The sequence below is a fragment of the Balaenoptera borealis genome, assembly GCF_965194805.1.
Source record: "Balaenoptera borealis genome assembly, chromosome: 14".
Lineage (NCBI taxonomy): Eukaryota > Metazoa > Chordata > Mammalia > Artiodactyla > Balaenopteridae > Balaenoptera > Balaenoptera borealis.
In genome coordinates, this window is record NC_138875.1 from 90,080,967 (window position 1) to 90,105,832 (window position 24,866).

The 24,866-nt window shown below is 46.1% G+C and overlaps 1 protein-coding gene across 14 annotated transcripts in view; it reads right to left on the minus strand.

Annotated features, from left to right (window-relative positions):
* RIMBP2 (RIMS binding protein 2) overlaps positions 1–24,866 on the minus strand; it is a 338,608-nt gene that overhangs the window by 273,659 nt on the left and 40,083 nt on the right. Inside the window, exon 1 of one of the 14 annotated variants that reach the window (XM_082353192.1) lies at positions 2,234–2,283. The exons of the other annotated variants lie outside the window; for them this stretch is intronic. The gene's annotated coding sequence lies outside the window, so the exon portion shown is untranslated. Of the gene's footprint in view, positions 1–2,233; positions 2,284–24,866 lie in introns of those variants that run through there. 14 annotated transcript variants of the gene reach the window in all.

Consider the following 24,866-nt stretch of genomic DNA (forward strand, 5'->3'; position numbering starts at 1 on the left):
CCTGCCTCCGATGGCTCAGATGCCCCCCCACTAATGAAAACTTCCAGCTTCGTTCCAAAGACACAGAGGAGGGAGGCTTGGAAGTGGGAGCTCAGGAAAGAGCCTCCCTGCTCCGTGCCCCTCCTCCGGCCCTTTAAGCACATGCTGTTCTCCTCCCAGATGCCAACCAGGCCCCGAGCAAGAGAAATGAGACTAAAACCCACAGTGGAGAGAATCAGCTGAATTGGTTTGCTGCCTTTTTTTTTTTTTTTTTTTAATTGCTAGTTCTCAGCCCAGTCTGCACGGGGCCTCACGTGGGGAAGCTTTCAGACTCCCCCCACCTGGGATTCGGATGTGGCCGGGTCCCCGTCTTCGCAGGCTGGGGCTGGGGGGAGCTGGACACAGACCTCTGGCTGGTGTCTGGCCCCTACGGTCCCACCATCTCCCCTGGCACGCCGACAGCACCAACCTTTCCCTGACCCACTTTGTCATCTTCTCAGAACGGGAGGGGGGTAATATCGGCTGCCGGCCACTTCCCTGAAATAACCTCAAAATGCTTTGCTCTGTGTCCCGGGTACAGTGCCGTAGGGCTGGCCGAGCAGCCCTAGACCCTGAGGCCCAGCCCAGTCACCCGGGCCGTCTGCCGGCCCACCTCCTACACCACAGACCCGTGTCGGAGACACAAGGCTGGATGGTACCCAACTGCCCGCCCCGAGGCTCCAGAGTCACAGGAGCCCACACCCCACTCCAAGATACGAAGCCCCAAATACCAGGGACCAGCAGCTGGGGCCGGGACAGAAGCAAATTCCAGGAGATCCCGGAGCAGGGCTGGGGCGTCTGGGATGGGGAAGAGGTTCCTACCAGAGGGTCCCCAGCCCCCGGGCCTGGCCACCTTGCAATCAGGCTGAGCCTGCAGGGCTCCCCTCCCGCTGGCACCTCGCTCACTCCTGGTTCAGAAACTGGACGTGAGGAGAGTTGGTCCACGGCCCACACACTCAGAGGCTCGCAGGCCGGGACAGCCCTCCTCGCTCCACCCCGTCTTCCATTTTCAGAGCCCGCTCACTCTGGGGACATTTTCTGTCCCTTGATGAGGTGGGGTCTCTCTAGTGAAAGGCGATGATGCAGAGAGAGGTGAGGGTGGACCCCTTTGCCCAAGGCCCTCCCCTCCTCGCTCAGCCGGCCATCCTAAGAACCTGGGGGCACGCAGCCCCTGCCCCGTGTCCCTGCAGGATCCCCCAGCAGCCCCGATCCCCTGGGCCCGACGACCCGGTGCTGAGCTGCGTCCACCCAGCCCTCAGCCGGACTTTGCGGACAGCCCGTGGGGACACCCTGGGGACAGCAGCAAACCTGGCTCTACAAGGCCTCCGCTTGAGGAGAGCAAGCCGCACCCTGACCCCACCAGACCTCCCAAACCCAACTTCCCTCTGGGCAGGTCGTCCTGTAAACACTGGATCTCCAGGTGAAAACACGGCTTCCAGGGGGAGAGTCTGCCCCAGCAAACAGCCAGCCGTGGGCACACACACACACACACACACACACACACACACACACACGCACCCGCGCACGCGCACACACACACACTTTCTGCCGAGAACATCTGTTTTGACAAACATATTATTCAAGTCAGTCTGTGGGACATGAATTGACAAATTCTCAACGTGCAAGTTCCTGGCTCAATGCATGTCAAATCTGAGCCGAGCTGTGGATGATACAACTCTTATTTTTTAGTTGTTGGCCCCCAACCCCTTCCCCCTTCCAGCCCGACCCCCAGGAAGACCACTTCCAGAGCCCCCAGAGGCTCAGATGTGAAACAATCCAAGCTCACACTTCTGGGTTCGAAAGGCATTGCCTGGTGTGATGTCCAACTTTGCCCAGAGGGGCTTTTCTGCAAAGCTGGGGGGTAGGGGGGCGGGAGGGGTCTCCGAGAACCCCATGGTGACAGAGAACCGTCAGCCCTGCCCTGGGAAACAAGATCCATGGGGACCAAGCAGCAGCACCCCACATCCGCGGGAGGAATCGTCTGGAAACGGTGCCCCCCTCCCCGCGGCTCTCCTGCACCCGGCGTCCATCGCAGCTCGGTACCGGGACCCCGTGCTGAAGGGCATCCGCAAACCGCTGGAGAATAAACTTGGTCAGCGCAGAGTTTCCGGCTATCGCCCGGAGATCACCGCCGCTGCAGCGCCGGGTGCGTGCGGAGGGGTGACAAGGGAAACGTGAAGCTATTTTTAGGAGAAAAAAATAAATCTCAGCCTACCTTAGAAGCAGCAGTGCCAAGACTGGGAGGTTCACCCGGAGACAACTGCAGTCTGCTGTGTCAGATTACAAACTGGGGCCGGAGGGAGGGAGGGCGGGGAGGGAGGGGGAGAGGAGGAGAGAGAGAGAGGGCATTGGTGTGTCTGCACTGCTCGGATTCGGCTAGAAATGATTCATTAGTTTTCTGCAGGCAGGCAAGCAGGCCCACAGAGAGAAAGGCGGGGGGAGGAATCATCCGCCATGCAGCGGTACCCAGAGCCTCGGAAACGTCAGTGTTTAGACACACACACACACACACACACACACACACACACACACACACACACACACACACACACACACACACACACACACACACACACACACACACGATGGCTCTCCTCTCCCTGCCAGTGTCTTTTCCACCGAGCTGCGGCCAAAAGCTGGGCCAGAAAGGAAGGTGAAACAGCCCTCTTAGCCCAGCAGGGCTTGGGGTCCGGTGGGTGACGCTCCCTCCCCGGAATAACAGCACTAGCTCTCCCCTGCTGGCTGCCGGCCCTCTGGGCTGCCAAGGGGAGGGAAAACCTGCCCTCGCGCACCCCACGAAGCTAAGAAACTCCAGTGCAGCCAGCAATTAAGTGATTACGTGCAACCACCCAAGCTGTTCGGGTCTGCACCCTCTGGTCTGGCTCCCCCGCCGCCCCCCAGCCTCCCGAATCCAAAGAAAATAACATGTGTCCTCTTCACCCTCGCAGAAGTTCAGACCCTCGCACAGAGGTACCAGCTACCTAGCAACGCAGCAGAGACAGTGACAAAATAGGAAAATGTGCGTGGACTTCACACACACACACACGGGCACGCACAGTTTGTTCCCTGGGATGAAAACCCCATCATGTGTGATTTAAAGATGCTAAATAATTTAGCTTGTGGAAGGAAAGCCCGGTGTTGGGTCCCATGAACCTGGCCTGTGTCTCTGAGGGGACCCAGTGCCGCCTGCCTGGACGGGGACCGCGGGGTGGAAGGCAGGCATACACTAGCTGCAGGTCCCTTGTGCAAAAAGGAAAGGGTCTCCCGAGAGGGCTTCTGTTGCTTCTCCAATTAACAGGCTTACCGAACGGGCATCGGGAAAATCCAACATGCCCTCCACCACGGTGGCTGGGTTGTTTGCCTGACACAAACCACCATGAGCTAAAAGCTAACTGGGGAATTACCTGGCGGTCCAGTGGTTAGGACTTCGCACTTTCACTGCCAAGGGTGTGGGTTCGATCCCTGGTCGGGGAACTAAGACCTCACAAGCCTAGTGGCGTGGCCAAAAATTAAAAAAATTTTTGAACTTCTTAAAAAATAAATAAACATAGTATAAAAAATAAAAAGTTAACTGGCCAGAAGGACACTCCTTCCCCAAACAGCTTCTGTGTCACCATGGTACGCAGGTGGAGCAGAAGTTTTCCTAATCAGGACCCACTTTTGCTCCCCGAGGATGGAGAGCGTCTGCATTTGCCTGCAAGACGGAAGGCTTCCCACAGCCCTGTGTACGCTAGTCCCAGCCTCTTTCTGTTGAACCAAGAGCTCTGTGCCCCTTTCAGGAGTGGGAAGCAAACCACCCCACCATTTCCTTTTTTTTTTTTAGAATGAAGTAATGTAATCATGAGGGTCAAGATCATAAATTTGTCACCAGACTCTAAACTACTAGGCACAGAAGCAATTTGCAAATGCTGCTCTTAATGTTACTGAATATAATTAACGGGTCATGTGGGAACTTGACATTTAACTTTCTTTATGAAGTGTACACCATTCCCTTTTTCATTCTGCAGGCAGAGCTATCCGTTCTCCATAACCATGACCAGGGAAGAGGAGGCAAACACTTGTACACCCCTGTTCACAGCAGCTCCTTTCACAAGAGCCAATGGGTGGAGACAACCCAATGCCCGCTGATGGGCAGTTGGATCCACAGAAGTGGTCTGTCCAGGCAGTGGAATACCATGCAGCCATCAAAAGGGTGGAAGCACAGACACAGGCTACAGTGTGGGTTAGCGGAAAACATGCTGGTAAGGAAACAAGCCAGACACAAAAGACCACGTGTCATCTGATTTTATGTAGATGAAATGTCCAGAAATAGGCAAAGCCACAGAGACAGAAAGGAGATGAGTGGGACGGCGGCCTGGGCCTGGGGGGAGGGGGAGAGAGGGGAGGGGGAGGGGCTGCTAATGGGCACAGGGTTTCCTTTGGGGGCTATGAAAACATTTTGGAATTAGACACAGGTGGTGGTTGCACAACATTGTGAGGGCACTAATGCCACTGAATTATTCACTTTACAATGGTTAACTTTATGTTACATGGACCTCATCTCAAATAAAAAAGTAAAAAAAAAAAGCACATGAATTGGGAGTCACGCTGGCCAAGGTCTAAATCCTGACTCTGTGTGACCTTGAGCAGGTCAGTCTGTTCCCTCAGCTACAAAAGTATCGTATCTGCTTCTTAGAGAGCATCCACCCATGGGGGCTATCGTAGGAGAAAAAGAACAGGGTTGACGGAAGAAAATAAAGCTCTTCCCCCTTAGAAAGAACTCGTTCTTTGAGAAGGCCGTTCAATGGTATGAATATGGCTTTCTCCCCCTCTTTTCTCAGCAGGTCGTTTTGGAGCAATCCATAGATCAGACAGGCCTAAAGTCCAAGGTTCTGAAACAATTCACCTATAAAAGCACATACTTTTAAGATGCTGAATCCTCCCCACGCTGGGCTACAGCCACTTGAACCGGCCTTGTTAAGACTCCAGAATCATTCTCACAGTATTTCATGTCAATGGAAGTTGCTCACCCGAGGGTCTCTGTGCGAGCCCACTTAGAGGACCAGGCACGCTGAGGCCAGGAGAGGACACTGCCCCTGTCCAATCAGAAAAGGAAGGCAGGTGGGGATGTAAGTTGGTGCAGCCGCGATGGAGAACAGTATGGAGGTTCCTTAAAAAACTAAAAATAGAGCTACCATATGATCCAGCAATCCCACTCCTGTGCATATATCCAGACAAAACTCTAATTCAAAAAGATACATGCACCCCTGTGTTCATTGCAGCACTATTCACAATAGCCAAGACATGGAAGCAACCTAAGTGTCCATCAACAGATGAATGGATAAAGAAGATGTGGTACATACATGCAACGGAATACTACTCAGCCATAAAAAAGAACAAAATAATGCCATTTGCAGCAACATAGATGCAACTAGAGATGATCATACTAACTGAAGTAAGTCAGACAGAGAAAGACAAATACCATATGAGATCACTTATATGTGGAATCTAAAATATGACACAAATGAACATATCTATGAAACAGAAACACACTCACGGACACAGAGAACAGACTTGTGATTGCCAAGGGGAAGGGGTGGGGGAGGGATGGATTGGGAGTTTGGGGTTAGCAGATGCAAAGAATTATATATAGAATGTATGAACAACAAGGTCCTACTGTACAGCACAGGGAACTATATTCAATATCCTGTGACAAACCATCATGGAAAAGAATACATATATATATATACATAAAACTGAGTCACTTTGCTGTACAGCAGAAATTAAACACAAAATTGTAAATCAACCACACTTCAATAAAATTTAAAAAAAAAAAGAAAAGAAAAGGAAGGCAGTGATTCCACCTCTGGGTACCATGTTCTAACTTCACAAAAACCAGGTGAGTTCTGGGCTTAAGACACTGGAAAATGTAGCAAAGCAGAGAATTTCATAGGCAGGCTCTTGGGTAACTCACGATGTAGAGGAAGCTATGCTGCCTTTGTGAGGAACGAGGGCATGAAGACACAGCAGAAAAGGACCACCGAGGTCTGGAAGATGGGCTGCCAGGGCCGAGACTCGCTTCCTTGCAGAAATCAAAGAAGCTCACCCCTTCGACACTTATTGGAGGCAACTCAGAAGACAGAGCCCACAAAGGCATCCCTATTAACCGGGCCTGTTCAGCTGTTAAGAGCTGCTATAAATAACACGCCGTTTGTTTATCTGATCCCGAATGCAAAGAGTGTTTGCAAGACGACAGAGAAGCACCAGATGCAAAGTTGCATAACTGCTGTCCAGAGCCTTACAGTCGTATATATGGAGAAAGCACAGCTGAGCCGGAGAGAGCACATTTGGACCGGCTCTCCGAGGAAATGCCAGGTGTCGGCTGCAATGTGGTTCTGAGGGTTCAGCATTAAAGCAGCAGAATCTACAATCGTCGTGGAGCTAAGAATCGGTCCTGAACATCAGGGTCTCAGCAGGCCCTGAGCTGCCGCAAAGCACAGGGGGCTTTCCACTAGGCCAGTTCCAAGGCCAGCAGTGAGGCGTGCTCACCTAAGTCGCTTTCAAGTCGCTTTTGTCGATGTTATGATGGTCTACTGGGAAAACCCATGTGAACCAAGAAACTGTTACAAATAAGAATAGAATGGAATGGAATAGTATAGAATACAACAGAATAGAAAAATTCTTCATGTATTCCTTAATAGAATACAATCATATATTATTTTTGTTCCCAGAAAAAAACTGTATATTATTGCATTTAATATTAATAATACATAGAAATCAATAGCTTTCCTGTATAGGAAGAACAACCAGTTAGGAAATATAATGGAAAGGGGAAAAAAATCCCATTTATGGTAGCAGTATGCAAAATGAAAAACATTCCTATGAATGATTTGAACCAGAAATATGTAAGAAATATATGAAGAAAACTGAGGAACAAAACAGGAAAATTGAATAAAGAGAAAAGTATACCCTATGCTTGGATGGGATGCTTAAATTCTATAAAATTCTCCCTAAATCAATCTTAAAAATTAATGTGATTACACAAGATATACAGGCAGGATTTTTTTAGACCTATGGAAGCTGATTCTAAACTTTGTATGAAGATAAAGGCACAAAAGTATAACCTGAAAATTTTTAGGGTAGAAAAGAGTAAGGAAAGAATACCAGCCTTACCAGACATTATATATAAATAAAATTGTTGGTCCTGGTGCATGAACAGATAGATCAATAGAACAGACTTGGATGAATAAATCCTATCACATAACAGCATTTACTATATGATAAAGTGTCACTTCTAATCAATAAGAAAAGGCTGATTATTCAATATATGATATTCAGAAAACGGGAAAAATTTTTAAAATTCTTACACAGAAATCAATTCCAGATGAATCAAGTATTTAAACACATAAAGGAAAAATAAGACATCTTTGAAGAAATCATGAATTGTTTTCATTATTTTAAAATGAAGGAGGACTTTCTAACCAAGACAGGAAATCAGGGATGATGAAAGGAAAGGCTGATTAAATTTAACAACATGGAAATTTAAAACTTCTGCACAGTGAAAAAAATGCCATAAATAAAATCAAAAGGTAAGTTACAAACCAGGATAAAATATTTGCAACACAAATTTCAGACTCAGGTATGGGTCCAGGTTTTGTGGGACCTGGAGTTTGTTCAACTTGGGGACCCTGTTTAAGAAAAATAAAAACAAAAAACAAACCCACCAATGCAAAATGGTACAAATATGATCACATCTAAAGAATGAGAAAATAAATCACAACAAATTCCAGACTTTAAAAAGCTGACGAATCCCATAAATATCACAAAATCTAGAAAAATAATATTATGTTTGTTGAATTAAGTGCCTGAGATACCTCTATAATACTTTTTTTTTTTACATTTTATTAGCTGTGTAATGTTTAATGACCTCTCCATATGACAATGATTTTGTGGCATTATTCTCTTTTGAGAGAATAAAACAAAAATTCTTTCCCAGCATAATTCATCAAATTTGGGGTTTTTTAGAAGTTTTTTTGGTAGTTTAAAAGTTTTCTTCATATGTTCCAGCAATCCCCCTCCTGGGCATATATCTGGAGAAACTATAACGCAAAAAGATACATGCACCCCTATGTTCAGAGCAGCGCTATTCACAATAGCCAAGACATGGAAACAACCTAAATGTCCATCAACAGATGAATGGATAAAGAAAATGTGGTACGTGTATACAGTGGAATACTACTCAGCCATAAAAAAGAATAGAATAATGCCATTTGCAGCTGTATGGATGGACTTAGAGATTATCATACTAAGTGAAGTAAGTCAGAAAGAGAAAGACAAATACCATATGATATCACTTATATGTGGAATCTAAAATATGACACAAATGAACCTATCTATGAAAGAGAAACAGACTCACAGACCTAGAGAACAGACTTGTGGTTGCCAAGGGGGAGGGGGGAGAGGGATGGACAGAGTGGGAGTTTGGGGTTAGTAGAGGCAAGCTATTACATTTAGGATGGATAAATAACAAGGTCCTACTGTAGAGCACAGGGAACTATATCCTATATCCTGGGATAAACCACAATGGAAAAGAATGTATATATGTGTATAACTGAGTCACTTTGCTGTACAGCAGAAATTAACACAACATTGTAAATCAACTATTCTTCAATTTAAAAAAATAAAGTATCCAAAAAAATTTTTTTAGCTTTTCTTTAACGAATTTATTCCACATACAACTAACTTTTACAGTACTTCCTGAACTACTATTCCAGAATGTGTCCAAAAAGCAGAGGAATTCTGATCAACTTTATTTTATTTGATTACCATCAAAAAAGAAAACAAAATGTACGATGGATTATATTGGTATTGGCTGGATTACTGAGGATACTTCAGACAGGAAAACTTCCTGTTGGTCATGCACTGGTGAGAAAGGCTTCTCTGCTTACAGTTGTACATTGAGAACTGGAAGAATTTTCCATGGACTGGCCTTCATCTCTGTACATTTCAAACCTCTTTTCTCATCCACTCCCCACATGCTTCCAGTGTCAAATGCCTAAGATATGCTCACATTATGACATGATCTTTGGCTACACAGGGTGATGAAGGATAATTCAGTACGGAGGGCAATAGATGTATTCCAGGAAGCCACCACATACCATGATGGCCAGTGATAATTTATACCCAGAAATGGCAGAAACCCATTTAACATATCTCATTAAACCCAAATTAAATGTAATCTTAACTGGACTTTCTCTTAGCTAGATGTCAAAAGTGCCCACAGCCTGTCTAACAAAACGAGCATGAGGGAAACTCTCAATGAAAAGATATAGTTGTCTTAAATGACTGCAGTTAAAATAACTTAGCTGAGTAAATTTTGTGAACACGTTGCTAGGATCCTTTCAGGGTCTTGTAAGGGTTTGTGCAGGTGAGGACAACTGAAGCTTAGACTTCACTGGCTTCATGTAAATCTGCCTCTTGACAAGCTAAGGACTAAATTCCTTAATATAAAAAGAGCTCTTACAAATCAATAAGACCTACAGTTCAATTGAAAACTTGGCAAAGGCTGTATATACACAGCTCAGCACCCCCAATAAAACAAATGATGACGTGTTGCCACAATACAATCTCCAAAACATATTAAGTGAAGAAAGAAAAAAGCAAATAGTGTGTATGCATTCTCTAGTCTGCATATAATAAAGGAACACCTATACATGCGCAGACTGTTTCAGAAAGCTTACAACGTACGAGTGGTTGCCTCTTGAAAGACAGACTAGAGACTAAGGGTTTGAGAGTGAAAGCTCTCTGTTACTTTGGTGCAGTGTGAATTGTTTACCAAGTGCAGATACTGCTTTCTTTTTTACTCCAAGTGCTATTATTTACTAAAACTCAATGAACTGTAAACCTAAAATGGGTAAATTTAGCTGTATTTAAAATTAAAAATATAGATATTTTAAACATGATTATTAAAAAGATATTATGTAATAAATATATAGTAAATTAATACATGTATGTGTGTGTGTATATATATATATATATATATATACACACACACACACACACACACACAGGACTAACACACACACACACACGGGACATAATGAAAAAAATGCCCATTATTTAACATTCACTATGCTTTAGCTACTGGATTGAATAGGGATAGAGGTAACGCAGGGTAGTATAAAACTCTAAAACATTTACACTAGATTCGATATGTGTTACTGTTACTCTTCGCGTCAGGTTTACCCCATAATCCTGTATAACCCTAAAGACTGAACACATCAAACTACTGCAATAGAAAGATAAGCAAAAAAGCAGCTAAGACAAAAATGACCCTTGGTAATCCACCAAAACAGTGCTTCCCGTGTGAATAATGGAAGGTTCAAACCCACGTTAGGTTTGAAACGCACCCCAGGCGTCTGGAACCCCGAGCAGCCCCTCCACCCAGCCTGTCCTGGTGGCGCAGCGTGAGCACGTTGAAGGCCGCACTCGCGTCTGCCTGGGCTTCGCGCAGACACGGCTGCCGGTCACCTCTGCGGCCACAGCCGCTCCTGCTCAGACGGCCTAGCGTGCTTCCTGGGCTGGAAAACCACTCCTTCAGGGCACAGTGGCCAGGCCACGGGCCACGGGGCATCTACTCAGGCAGCTTCTGTGTGCGCTTGTGGAAATGCTTAGGAAGCTGCTGTCCAGCACCCAGCAGCCACCTGCGTCCCCTTCTGTTGGAGAAACGGGCTCTGAGAGAGAGAAACGGACAGACAGACAGAGAAGGGGAGAGGGATGGACAAGCCCTGGCTGCAGGAAGCGCTGCACCACCTGAAGCTCTGCCCGTAGCCATGATGCCCCCCACCAGCTGTTCCGAGCTGCAGAGTGAACACCCAGCTGGAGAGAATCCGCATTTCCACGCCCTCAGCTTGTATCTAAGGACGGCCTGGTCTCTGCTTAAATGCGTCCACTCAAGGCGTTTACTCCCTCGAGGAATCCTTTCCAGCTCTCCCTGTGCGCCCTGACCTGCTCCAGGCGCTCAGAATACACCCAGAGGAGACCCAGTCCCTGCTGTCACGGTGCACGTGTCCTCAGGACAGGGAGGGGGCCGACGCACAGATACAGAGAGATCAGGAACCTGGAACGTGGGTTGTGATGGGGCCACAAAGACACGTGAAGCTTGGGACTTCCCTGGTGGTCCAGTGGTTAAGACTCTGCGCTCCCAACGCAGGGGGGCCCGGGTTCGATCCCTGGTCAGGGAACTAGATCCCACATGCCACAACTGAAGAGCCCGCATGCCATAACTAAGACCCTGCGCAGCCAAATAAATAAATAAATATTTTTAAAAAACAGACACTTGAGGCAGCTAAGGGGGGTGGACAGAGGTGGGCTGGCGGGGGTCAGGATGTCCACTCTGAGAAGGTGACAGCAGAGCAGAGACCTAAGGCGAGGGAGGGAATAAGACGTAGATGAGGGGCATCTCCAGGTGGGCACAGCCAGTGGGAAGATGAGAACTCACCTGGCCTGGCGTAGGCAGGGGGCTGGGGAGTGCACAGGGCCCAGGGCTGTTGGAGGGGGCACAGGACGGCGGCTGGAGGTGGGGGGAGAGCCGTACCATGTGCACTTTATTAGACATGGCAACAACTCTTATTTCTCTGAGTGAGATGCAAGCCACTGGAGGTTCTGAGCACAGGCGCACAACCTGATGTCCTCTGTTTTCAGGTCACCCCAATAGTCCCCGGGTGGGAGGGCCATGCCCGGGGGCCAGAAAGTCACACATCCTCTTCTCCTCCACTGACTCCAAGTTTACAGAGTTTAATAAGGGCCAAGAAAGAAGCCGGTGTAGAGAGAAGGAATCTTGGAAAGAAGCAGCAAGATTGCTGGGGCTCCCGTGTCAGAAGCAACAGCGGGGGGACTTCCCTGGTGGCACAGTGGTTAGGAATCCGCCTGCCAAGGCAGGGGACACAGGTTCGAGCCCTGGTCCGGGAAGATCCCACATGCCGCGGAGCAACTAAGCCCATGTGCCACAAATACTGAGCCCGCAAGCCACAACTACTAAGCCCACGAGCCACAACTACTGAGCCCACGAGCCACAACTACTGAAGCCCGTGAACCACAACTACTGAGCCCGTGAGCCACAAGTACTGAAGCCCGTGCACCTAGAGCCCGTGCTCCACAACAAGAGCAGCCCCCGCTGGCCACAACTAAAGAAAGCCCACGCGCAGCAATGAACGCAGCCAAAAAAAAAAAAAAAGAAGTGATGTGCGGGAAGGAGGTGGCTGGCGTTTTCCCAGCATTGCTGTCCAACCCCAGCAGAGGAGCCAAAGGACCTGCCGAGAACCCGCTGGCCTGGCCCTTCCCCGGCTCAGCCCCTGTTCTCACATCCGCTAAGACAGAATGCTCAGACCCAAAGATCCCAGAGCTGCAGTTTCTCCGGTTTTATCTTTCTCCTGCTCTGAGCGCGTGTTTCTCTGGAGTCCCAGTTGAGAGTGGTTTCCAGCGGCTGGAATTGCTCCAAAAGCTTACAGAAAGCGTTGCTTGACACCCCACAATACAAGGCACTGATGGCCCCTGAAGGGGCCTGGATGGGGGACGTTTCAGGCTGTCTTAGGCAGCCGTGAATCGTTTCACCTCTTCTTTGTTGCCTCCCGTGAAAAAATATTTAAGAATATCCCACACAAGAGCGGAGGCAAGGAGTAGAGAGTGAGTTTGTGACTGTGTTTTTAGTTGGTTGGGAAACTCCTATCAGGAATTTCAAAACTGTGTATCTTGCCGAGCACAGAGATGGTCCAGAAAATCAGGGAACCCAACAAGCTAAGATGAAATGTGCTGGTCTTCTCTTAGATGTTGCTTTAGTATTGATAGAACAGCCTGAAGTTTAAATCAGGGTTTGCAGAGTCAGATGCCTACAGGGAGCAAAGGTACTGAGGGTGAGAAACAGGTTCCCAGTACAGATCCGTATCGTCCGACTTTTTAAATTTTATTTTATTGGAGTATCGTTGATTTACAGTGCTGTGTTAATTTCTGCTGCGCAGCAAAGTGACTCAGTTATTCATATATATTCTTTTTCATACTCTTTTCCATTCTCGTTTATCACAGGATATTGCATACTCTTCCCTGTGCTCTACAGTAGGACCTTGTTGTTTATCCATCCTATATATACTACTTTGCATCTGCTAAACCCCAAACTCCCAGTCCTTCCCTCCCCTCCCCCTGGGCAACCACAAGTCTGTTCTCTATGTCCGTGAGTCTGTTTCCATTTCGTAGATATGTTCATGTGTGTTGTATTTTAGATTCCACATATAAGTGATATCATATGATACTTGCCTTTGTCTGACTGACTTCACTTAGTATAATAACTTCTAGGTGCATCCATGTTGCTGCAAATGGCATTATTTCATTCTTTTTATGGCTGAGTAATATTCCGTTGTATACATATATACCACATCTTCTTTATCCATTCCTCGGTTGATGGACATTTAGGCTCCTACTTTTAATAGAGACATGGGTATTTAAAATATGTCACTTTCATTTTATTCTACTATAATAAAAATGATAAAAAATTCTACTATAATATAAACAATAAGAACGTGGCATAGTGTTAATAGTTAGGTACTAAGTTAATAGAAGGAAACTCGCATCCATTGCCAAATAGAGTACGGTGAGGGCATTCGTTTGCTAGGGCTGCCATAACGAAGTACCCCAGACTGGTAGCTTAAACAATAGAAATGTATTTGTTCACCATTCTGGAAGCTGGAAGTCCTAGATGAGGGTGTCAGCAAGGTGAGGCCTCTCTCCTTGACCTGCTGACGGCTGTCTTCTCCCTGTGTTCTCCCCGTGTCTTCCCTCTGTGCGTGTCTGTGTTCTAATCCCTTCTAGTAAGGACACCAGTCAGATTGGATCAGGATTCGGAGGTACTGAGGGTTAGGACTTCAACCTATGCCTTTAGGGGGACACAATCCAACCCACAACAGTGAGGGACCGTGAGCTTAGCATCAGTTAGGAGTCACTGCCACACCCAGGATGGGCGGGGACAGGGAGGTGGCCTCACCAGGCCCCTAGGACACAGCTGCTGCCCAGAGGTCGGGGCCACGAAAGGAGATAGTGTCTGGTGGGAGCTGAAGCCACAGAGACACGGCCACGGCTACACGTGGGTCTCAAAGCAGGGCAGTGGGAGAAACCGCTGGCTTCTCTCTGTTTCTGCTCCCCCGTCTCTGGCCCGTGCCCCTCCCCTTGGCTGAGCCCCCCTGGAGCCACTGAGCAAGGACACCTGGGCGTGCAGGATGGGCTGAGGGCAACCAGGCGGGGGTCAGTGCAGGGGGGTGTTCCAGGGTCGCCCTGTGGGACCCTGATCTTCTGATTCTGCAGGACACACCGGGCACCTGCATTTCCATCTGCTGTCTTCCCATGATTTTAACTCCGTGCAGGTCCCCGGTGGGCAGTTTCACTTAAAGTGACAGAGATGACTGATAAAGGGTCATTCAGACCTGAGTCACTCTGTCACACTCCCGGCCTGGCAGCACCACGGTGGGAAAACGACTAGGAAGCCCGGCGAGCCACGGGCGCTCACAGCCCCCACTGGGGCCCTGGATAAAGGGGGAACAGGGGCACTCATCGGAGAAGTCACGGGTGAGCGTGCACCCGAGCTGAATTCCCAAAGTTCCTAGAACAGAGGGTCTTGAGCAAATAGCAACAAGGATTGTGATCTCACAAGGCCACGTCCCCGGCCCACGACGGGTCAAGAGGACACGACACATGACAAACAACCGTCAAACTTGCACAACCTGAGACAGACGAGATGGGGTTTGGGTCCAGCCCACGGGGAGGGTATCGACCAAGCTCTCAGTGGAGAGATAATGTCAGATCCCCTAACCCCCATCACGGTCTCTGTGATTGCCCCGAGGTCTCCGTCATTTGTGTTTGGTCCCTAAACTTTTTTTTTAAAGATTTATGTTTTGATATAGACCATTTTCTTTAGAGTCTTTCTTGAATTTGGTCCAATGTTGCCTCTGTTTTTATGTTTTGGTTTCTTGGCCACAAGGCATGTGGGAGCCAACTCCCCGACTGGGGATCGCACCTGCACCCGCCACATTGGAAGGCAAAGTCTTAACCACTGGACCGCCAGGGAAGGGCCCATAAACTTTTTAAATTGAATGTGATGACACGATTTTTTAAACCGTATGCAAATCTAGATTTCTGACTTCTGTTGAAAAACTAGGTTTACGGACAGGGGCCCTGACGCCCCGAGGTCAAGAGTTGACAGTGTGAGCAGTGGACGCTCACTTTTCTCAGGTCACCAGCTCTCCTGCTCGCCTCGGTCCCACCTGCCTGGCCCCTGGGAGCATGTGAGTTTCTGAGCTCTGAGTCACATGACCTAAGGCCATTGACCCCTGCCAAACTTGCGGGCAGATCACATAGATACAGCATATCATACAACAGAGAAAGAAGGAAAACAGATGTGCCCCCGTGGGGAGGGAGACAAACCAAGGGACCCCTGTCCTCAGAGAAGACCTCGTGGCAGAAAGCCCAGGAGAGAGACACCCCCCCGAACTTGACCTCCATCTGACCCCACCCTGTCTCTAACACTTGACTCCAGTTTGACCTTTCCTCCTAAGAAGATTCTCTTCCCTTTCTGGGTGCTCTCAGCTGTCTTGTGAAAGGAACATTGTCTTGGGATGAGAAAATCTGTAGCTGGGTTTTTTAATGGAATCAACTCAGCTTTTTCTGGACAATTCCAAAAACTCAGAAATCAAAGCCACAGGATGAAGCATCCATTTTAACTTCTAAAACTAAGTTTCGATCCCCTTTGGAAAGGAAAAAAATCAAAGTACAGAGAGGCGGATGAAGATGTAAATCTTTACTTCCCCCTCACCATGACCCTCCCTGTTAGATTAAAAGGGGGTCACACCCCTGCTTTCTCCACTGGGGACCCACTCTTAGTAGAACCAGTCTGAAGGGTATTACCACTGGGGGATAGTAATCTCAGACTAGTCCCACATGGGAATCTTCCACAAACCTCCCTCCTTGAGAAATAAACCAACAGACTGTCCCCAACCAACACTCAAGCCTACTTTCCCAAGACGTCGCTTACACCCATCCCCCACAAGTAGCTTGGAACTAGAAACCTGGGGCTCTTGAACTTCCCAGAATCAGCTACCAGTACAATACTGTGATCCAGAACTGGCCTGCCTGTTTCAGGCCAGATTACCCAATCTGCAGAACCAAACAGAGCTAAACAAATTAAGTTAATAACTACATCCTTCCAAAGCTATCAAATTCCTTGGAGGGAGCCTTAACAATGAGGGAGGTTCTTTCCTTGGAATGTGGCTAATTGGGGCACTAAATATAAACATCCTGATTTGGTTAATTTTCCACCTGGGATTTCGCATTCTATGCCTACAAGAGATAGGAATTCTAGAAAGCTATTCCCTAATTGTCAACACTTCACAAAGAAGAGGAAAAGAAACATGATTTCAGGGTCAAGTGAACCCATCCACGTAGGAAGTGGTAATTGGGAGAGTTCAAGCCCCACCAAAAATAATTTCAGTTAACTTCAAAGTGTGCAAAGCAAACAAATCATGGTTCCTGGCTGGGGTCTTTCTTGACAGTTTCTAGGGGAAAACTTCTTGACAGAAATAAAGGGGAGGGACTTCCCTGGTGGTGCAGTGGCTAAGACTACAAGCTCCCAATGCAGGGGGCCCGGGTTCAATCCCTGGTCAGGGAACTAGATCCCACATGCATGCCGCAACTAAGGAGCCCGCCTGCCGCAACTAAGACCCGGTGCAACCAAATAAATAAATAAATATTTTTTTTAAAAAAGAACTAAAGGGGACTTGGCCTTTCAAACCTCAGTTGATGTCACAGCAACTTTGAGATTGTACATCAGCTGCTACATAATTTGATTCATCCTTTGAAAATCTGTGCACCAAAAATTAAGACCCTGAAGCTTCGAGGTCAGACCCTATAAAGTAAGAATATCACCCATAAGGGAAAATTCCTGGGTTTTAGGGGTAGATCACTGACAGTGGTACAAGGTACAGGTCAACAAGCTGTGGCCCATGGGCTAAATCTGGCCCACTACTTGTTTTTGTAAATAAAGCTTTATTGGAACACTGTCCTACTCATTTGTTTTCATATGTCTATGGCTTCTTCCACGCTATAAATCGCAAAGATGAGGAATTGCAATAGAGACTATACAGCCAGCAGAGCCTAAAATATTTACTATCTGACCCTTTACAGTAAAAGTTGGCATTCCCTGGTCAAAAGTTTCCAAACTTTTTGATCAGATATCCCTACTGATAAAAAGTATGGACCATGCAGCCCTATTATACAGCTAAGTTACGGGATATTTATATAGCTTCAAATATCTTCCCACAAAGGACAGGCCAAAATCACGTGTGTCCTGGGATAACGCCCTAAGAGATCACTTCAGCATCACTTGGGAAGCAATCACACCAAAAATGCAAAACTCAATCGAATCGTGAGGAAACTCAGCACACCCGAATCAAGGGAGAGTCTTCAGAATGACTGGCCTATCTGTCCTCTTTACATGTGTCAAGGTCACACAAGTCTGGGAGGGGCTGGGGACTGTTCCAGATTAAAGGAAACTGAAAAGACATAATGACAACATGTAATGTGTCCTGGACTGGACACTGGGCCAGGAAAGAAAGTGGCTGTTTAGGGCATTACGGGGGCAACTGATCAAATCTGCATAGGGGCTGTGGGTGAGACACTAGTAATGCATCAGTGTTAAATCTGCGGATCATTGAACTGTGGTCATGTAAGAGAATGTCCTTGTTCTTAGAAAAAGCACACTGAAATACTTTAGGATCATGGACAATATACCTGCAATTTACTGTCAGATAGATGGTTCCGAGGGAAAATCTCTCTCCCTCTCCCATTGTGTGTGTGTGTGTGTATGTGTGTGTGTGTCTATAAACAGATGATTGGTAGATAGATGATAGATAGACAGATGACAGATAGATAGAGAGACAGATAAAATGATAAAGAAATGGGGGTAAAATATAAACAACTGATGAATCTGAGTAGAAGATATAAAAGCATTCTTTATGCTATTCTTGCTGCTTTTCTGTAAGTGTTAATTATGTCAAAATAAGACTTTTTAAAATGCAGGACAAAAATCCCCAAAAGCACCCCCAAGGGCAGAGCGCTTGTCTTTGACTCATTCCTGGCAGCTCATGCCCTCTGGGTTCATTTATTTTCAGGCCAAAAACGCAAAGTGGATTTACCCTGCGGCCCCCAGGTTGGTCCCTCAAGTGCCCCCTCTTCATCCCCCAGGTACTGATTTCTGGGTGCCTGCCCAGCCTGGCTTCCCTGGGTACCTGCTGCAGGGGCTGGGTTTCTCCATGGAACTTATGACCTTTGGATCCAGTGGAAAGCAGCCTTTAGAGTGTGCTGCCCTTTTCCCAGATGAGACACAGCATGGTTAGTTCTCTTAAAACAAAAAAAGAGAGATGCTGAAAGTTGTACAAATTTTGCTTTGGCTGGTGTGGCCTATACTGCTGCTAATCCTTTCTAATGTCCTTCATCCCTTTTTCCTGTACTAACAAGATACCGATTTATTTAGGTGGCAATGTACCCAGGTTCTGCAGAAGTAACCATGTTATGCTGTTCTGGCCAAGGAGCTGTGCTGATTGGGGGTCAGGAAGGAAGAGTTCTGGAAAAAACGTTTGCCTTCCTCATAAAGGGGAGTAGATGAGGTTAGTGTTATCCACCATTCTATTTACTGTCCTGATTAGAGATGTGATGGCTGGAGCTGTGACAGCAGTCTTGCAATCATGAGGGAAAGGCCAGGAGGCTCATAATGACAGCCTTGCCATCCTTGAGCCATTGAATCATGGCCAGCAGCTGCCTACTTCTCATGTGAGAAAAAATAAAGCCTTATTTGTTTAAGACACTGTTCGTTGTGTATTCTATTGCTTTTGTCAAACCCATTTTTAACTGATATAACAATAAATCTTTCCCTTTTTTATCTCAGGCTCCAGAGAAGAGTTGTGATAAAATATACTGCATGATATTCTCTTGGGGTCCCTTCCTGTTCTCCCTCCCACAAGAAGAGAATTTTCAGTTAAACTGTGGATTTAACTCTTCAGTCCTGATTCAGGCAAAAGTCCCACGGGGAGGGTTCTCTGCATAAAGCTGAAGATTCCTGTTTTCCTTCCCCAAACTGAACATTTTCCACTTCTGTTTAATTACTAATATGCTGCAGATATATTTAAGATGCGACCCCAGCATAAAGTATATTTAAAACTCTAGCAAGGATTTCCATTACGCTGATGAATAAAGAATGAGTTGCTCCAGCCTGCCTTCCCCTCATTGCTCAGCTGCTCCCACACGCTTCTCGCTTTGCTGGCAGCTCTTCTGCCTGGTCTGTTTGCCCAGACAGTTGATAGGATCATCATAAGGATAACGCTCGGAGGAGTTGTGAGCCCAGGACTCCACGGGGAATGGCAAATGTGAACACCAGCCAAGAGGCTGTGTGTCAGGTTCGTTTGTCAAGACAGAGCTGAAGAGGGAGACGAGTTCCAGAAACAGATTCTCTCCAGCCTGACTCAGGATGGGGCACAGAAAAGGGTCCAGCCTCTGCCTACTGCCCACCCTAGACCTCGTGCACGATCCAGAAACGCTAGCAACCAGAACGCGTAGACTGGGACAGGAGAAACCAACAGATTCTTGGGAGCAGAAACAGCAAACTGAGACTTGGGCACCAGCGGAAGCTCTAGGATGAAACATGAGTGTCAGTGTGGCTCAGTCAACAGTTTATTTCCCGCAGCTCAAAAATTGTACAGCTGCAAAGTATTCATCTGGGTTAAGATACTATGATTCCACTACAGTACAACACAAATGAACCTATCTACAAAACAGAAACAGACTCACAGACATAGAGGAAGGACTTGTGGTTGCCAAGGGGGAGGTGGGGAGGGGGAGGAACAGACCGGGAGTTTGGGATTAGCAGATGCAAACTAGTATATACAGGATAGATAAACAACAAGGTCCTACTGTATAGCACAGGGAACTATATCTAAACTCCTGGGATAAACCATAACGGAAAAGAATATACAACAAGAATGTACGTATGTGTACAACTGAGTCGCTTTGCTGTACAACAGGAACTAACACAACGTTGTAAACCAACTATATTTCAATAAAAACTACAAAAACCAACAAAAAAGGATATTATGATTCCAAAATCCCCAAACAAGTGGACATTTTTCTGGATAGATTACAGGGGACGGGAGACCTCAGCAGCTTTGTAGTACTTTTATAAAAGATTGCACAGAGCTGGCCATGGAGGAATGGGCAACAGAAGAGGTAACTTCTGGTGAAAGCAGAAAAAGAACCTGGTGTATCAGGTGGAGAAGGTAGCATTGCACAGAGATTCCTGCGGCACCAGGGCACCATGGGCAACACTGACAGAGGTCTGGGGGTGGATGGGGGATTCAGGGAACAGGTCTCACCAAAAGAGATTTGGGGACACCAGGGGACAGGCATCACTTAGAGAGACCCTGGGGACACCAGGGGACTGGACACCAATCTATCAGATTCTGGGGATACGAGGGGGACAGGCATAAGTGACAGCAATCCCGGAAGCATCAGGAGGTGTAACTGTATCACATGAATGAAAGGTGTTTGCACAGTTGACCGCCCCCTTGTTCAGCCTCTGCTCCATCATAAGACGGCCACGCCCTTGGCAGTAGCCTTGCCTGCAGCCCGGTCCCCAGAGTGAGGCATTTACAGGGGACCCCGCTGAGCCCCGAGCCTGGAGCGCAGCCGTCCGTGCATGCCCGACCCACCCTGCCGGGCCTCACTTGACCTGCACACCCTGATCTGAGAAGCCACGTGCTGTCTCCTCTGACTCGGAGACCTGGGGGTGTTTGTTACGCAGCAGTCGCTGATGACTAGCTGCCCCTGCTGGAGATGGGCTACCCATGTCACGGAGGGGAGCAGAGAAGTCCGTGATCTGTGCTCAAGAACAATAGTCAATCCGTGCAGCCTATTAATCCCATCTGCCTTTGGAGAGAAAGAAAATCATTATATGGTAACGCAAGAGATTTTACGCTTCACATGGGAGGTTACCCCAGGGTGTCCCATTATAATTTCATAGACTGAATATCCGTGTGTATCACCAACACGTGTCTACACATGTGAGTTAACATAGTAATGAGCTGCTCGCTGGTTTATCACAACACGCATGACAGAGTCCTCAGCCACCACCACCCCCAGCCTGCCGTGGCTGTTTCTCAGGGCGCCTGGGGGTCTCAGTCCCACACGCGGTCCTGGTTAGTCCTTGTTTTACAAAATCAAATAGACAACCTCCAAAACACACACACAGACATGTATGTCTTATTTCCTTTATTTGATGTCAGGGACTCAAGAATTTATTCTGTTTTTCAACTGTATCGTATATGCCACTCCATTGTACAAGCATCTTTCACTTAATGTCTCAACAATCCTGAAAGAAAATCAGAAGCCCGGTGGGAAACTGCTTTCCAGGATCCTATTTTCTACTATTTCAAATTGAAAAAGTTATTACACGTTACACGTCAACCCAAATGCCCCAACCAATTTCCTAAATGTAACTTTGAAAAAGCAGTAAAACTCCTACCTGTACATAACAAACTGTCCTGGGAGCAGGTAAAAATCTTACAGCATCAATTCCTGACTATCAGACAATTCATACAATTGTCACACAGTTGTTCTGGACGCGGTACCTCTGGGATATGTGAGCTGCACAGCCCTTTAGCCTTTCCAAATATCTACACTTGATTTTGAAGTTCTACCACTTGTATTTCGAGTATATGTTGAAACTTTGTCCTCTTATCATTTTGTTTAAAATGCCATCTTGAATCTTGGGATCCAAAATTTATATTTCTCTTTAAATACATATCTGAGAAGTGATATATTTATATCATATACCTGTATTATATTCTATATTATATATGTAATATATGCATATACATATACATAATGAAACTTGGTATTAAAAACCAACAAGTGTACTTCCGGGAACATATTTACGGGTGACACACTGGGTGGGGTATGACTGAAATTTCAGAGCTGGGATTCCAGATTCTCCCAGCATTGTTTGAATCTCACACCCTCCACTACGAAGCTCTGTGTCCTAAAGTATGTTGTGTAAACTCTGTTTTTTCTTGCATGAAACAGAAATACTATGCTGTATACCTGAAAGTAACGTAATATTGTAAATCAACTATACATCCATTTAAAAAGCAGAATATTACCTAACACGTAGCATGGTAAGAATTAAATGAAATAATGCGTATTTTTCACAATAACTGGCCCCCTTTCTCATGAGAGGAATGTACACGTACATCCCCTCTACTGACCCAAGAGGACCATGTTCTTGCTTTGGCCAATGCACTGGGAACAGTTTGTGTGTGTGTCACTTCCAGGTGAAATGCTTTAAGTGTCACCTCTGGTTTGCTATTTTCTCTGTTTCTCTGTTCCTCCACAATCATGGAAACATGCACTGAAATGGATCTCCCTTCTGCCCAGGTCCCTCAGAACTACAATGAGCAGAGCCCTCTGGTGACCTGTTACAGGCAAAAGCATGATTCAAGAATAAACATATTTTTAAACCACTGAGATTTGCAATTCGTTTGTTACAGCAGCATAAGCTAACCCATCCTGACTGATTCTACATGCTTCCTATGAAGTGTGTGATAAATCTAGCTTTGGGTAACTTTGGAAAAGTTGTTTCATCTCTTTTTTTTAATTTAATTTTTATTTTATAGTGGAGTATAGTTGATTTACAATGTTGTGTTAGTCTCAGGTGTACAGCAAAGTGATTCAGTTATACATATACATATATCCATTCTTTTTCAGACTCTTTTGCCATATAGGTTATTACAGAATATTGGGCAGAGTTCCCTGTGCTATACAGTAGGTCCTTGTTGGTTATCTATTTTATTTATAGTAGTGTGTATATGTTAATCCCAAACTCCTAATTTATCCCTCCCCCCCTCCCCACCTTTCCCCTTTGGTAACCATAAATTTGTTTTCTATGTCTGTGAGTCTATTTTTGTTTCGTAACTAAGTTCATCTGTATCCTTGTTTTCGATTCCACGTGGCCTGATGAAAGGCTGTACCAGCCTATTGGGGGCCTAGAGCCTGGAGGCTCCTGGCTCTCGCCTCTCCTGCCCGCGGGAGTGACCGTCCTGCCCACCTTCGGGTCCCACCCAGGCCTAGCTCGGAGTTACTCCTTCCGTAAGACTGGCCAATGGCCGCCAACCGTGATGATTTCCTGCCTTTTGAAATCCCACAGAATTTTTTAAAAATTAAAGTGTACTTGATTTACAATGTTGTGCTAATCTCTGCTGTACAGCCAAGTGACTCAGTTATACACATATAGACATTCTTGTTTTATATTCTTTTCCATTATGGCTTATCCCAGGAGATTGGATATAGTTTCCTGTGCTATGTACAGTAGGACCTTGTTGTTTATCCATTCTACATGTAATAGTTTGCATCTGCTAATCCCAAACTCCCAATCCTTCCCTCCCCTACCCGCCTCCCTTGGCAACCACAAGTCTGTTCTCTATGTCTGTGAGTCTGTTTCTGTTTCATAGATAGGTTCGTTCATGTCATATTTTAGATTCCACTTATAAGTGATATCATATGGTACCTGTCTTTCTCTGTCTGACTTACTTCACTTAGTATGATAACCTCTGGGTCCATCCATGTTGCTGCAAATGGCATTATTTCATTCTTTTTTATGGCTGAGTAATATTCCACTGTATATATGTACCACATCTTCTTTATCCATTCATCTGTTGATGGACATTTAGGTTGCTTCCATATCTTGGCTATTGTAAATAGTGCTGCAATGAACTTTGGGTGCATCTATCTTTTCGAATTATGGTTTTCTCTGGATATATGCCCAGGAGTAGGATTGCTGGATCACATGGTAGCTCTATTTTTAGTTTTTTAAGAAACCTCCATACTGTTCTCCATAGTGGTTGTTACCAATTTACATTCCCACCAACAGTGTAGGAGATGTTCCATCTCTTGAAGCTGCAGTTTCCTCGTCTGTGACACAGGAGTGATAGTATCACATCCGCCTGCTAGCACTGCAGCGGGACAGAAATGCACAGTGACACGGAAAGCCCATAGCACCGTCAGGGGCTATTATCCTCGTAGTCACTATTATCATCATCTTTACCATTTCAAAGGTATTCAGTGAACACTTTTAGAATTTAGCTGAACTAGATTTACCTACTCTCATTAATGGGGAACAAAATCTACCGTATTTCCTCTGAGAGGCCCAACCCATCGATCTCTGGGCTGTGTGTCCCAACTCACAGCATCTTCAGCTGACTATACCGTGTAGATGATATCTGTCCTGTCGTTGTTATTATTATGACTATTATTACTCTTCACATCTCCTCTACAGGTCGGGATCTAGGCCAATAAGATCTGATTTTATCCTCCCGCTTCATCTTCTTTCTCCTTGGAAAATAAAGCTGCGCAAAATTCTTAGCGAAACTTTCCACTGTTTCTCTCTCCAACAATAACTTCTCTGGCCGTCTTCCAGATCCTCTTCTCACTGTTTTCACATGCCTGAGATGAGCTGATTTTTTTTTTTTTGAAATTGTGAGTTTATTGTGGTTCTCAATGCCTTTTTATTTTCTAATTCTGAAATAGAGAGACAAGTCAGTTTGCTTTTTTTTTAAGTACAACATTGGCTCATAAGTGATGCCTGTTCATGAACAAATCACATGTAACACTAATAGCATAAGTTGTAAAGTTTGAAAAGGCCTTTTGAGGGGTTGAAGGCTGAATTTTTCTTTTTTTAACTTTTATTTTATATCGGAGTATAGTTAATTAACAATGTTGTGTTAGTTTCA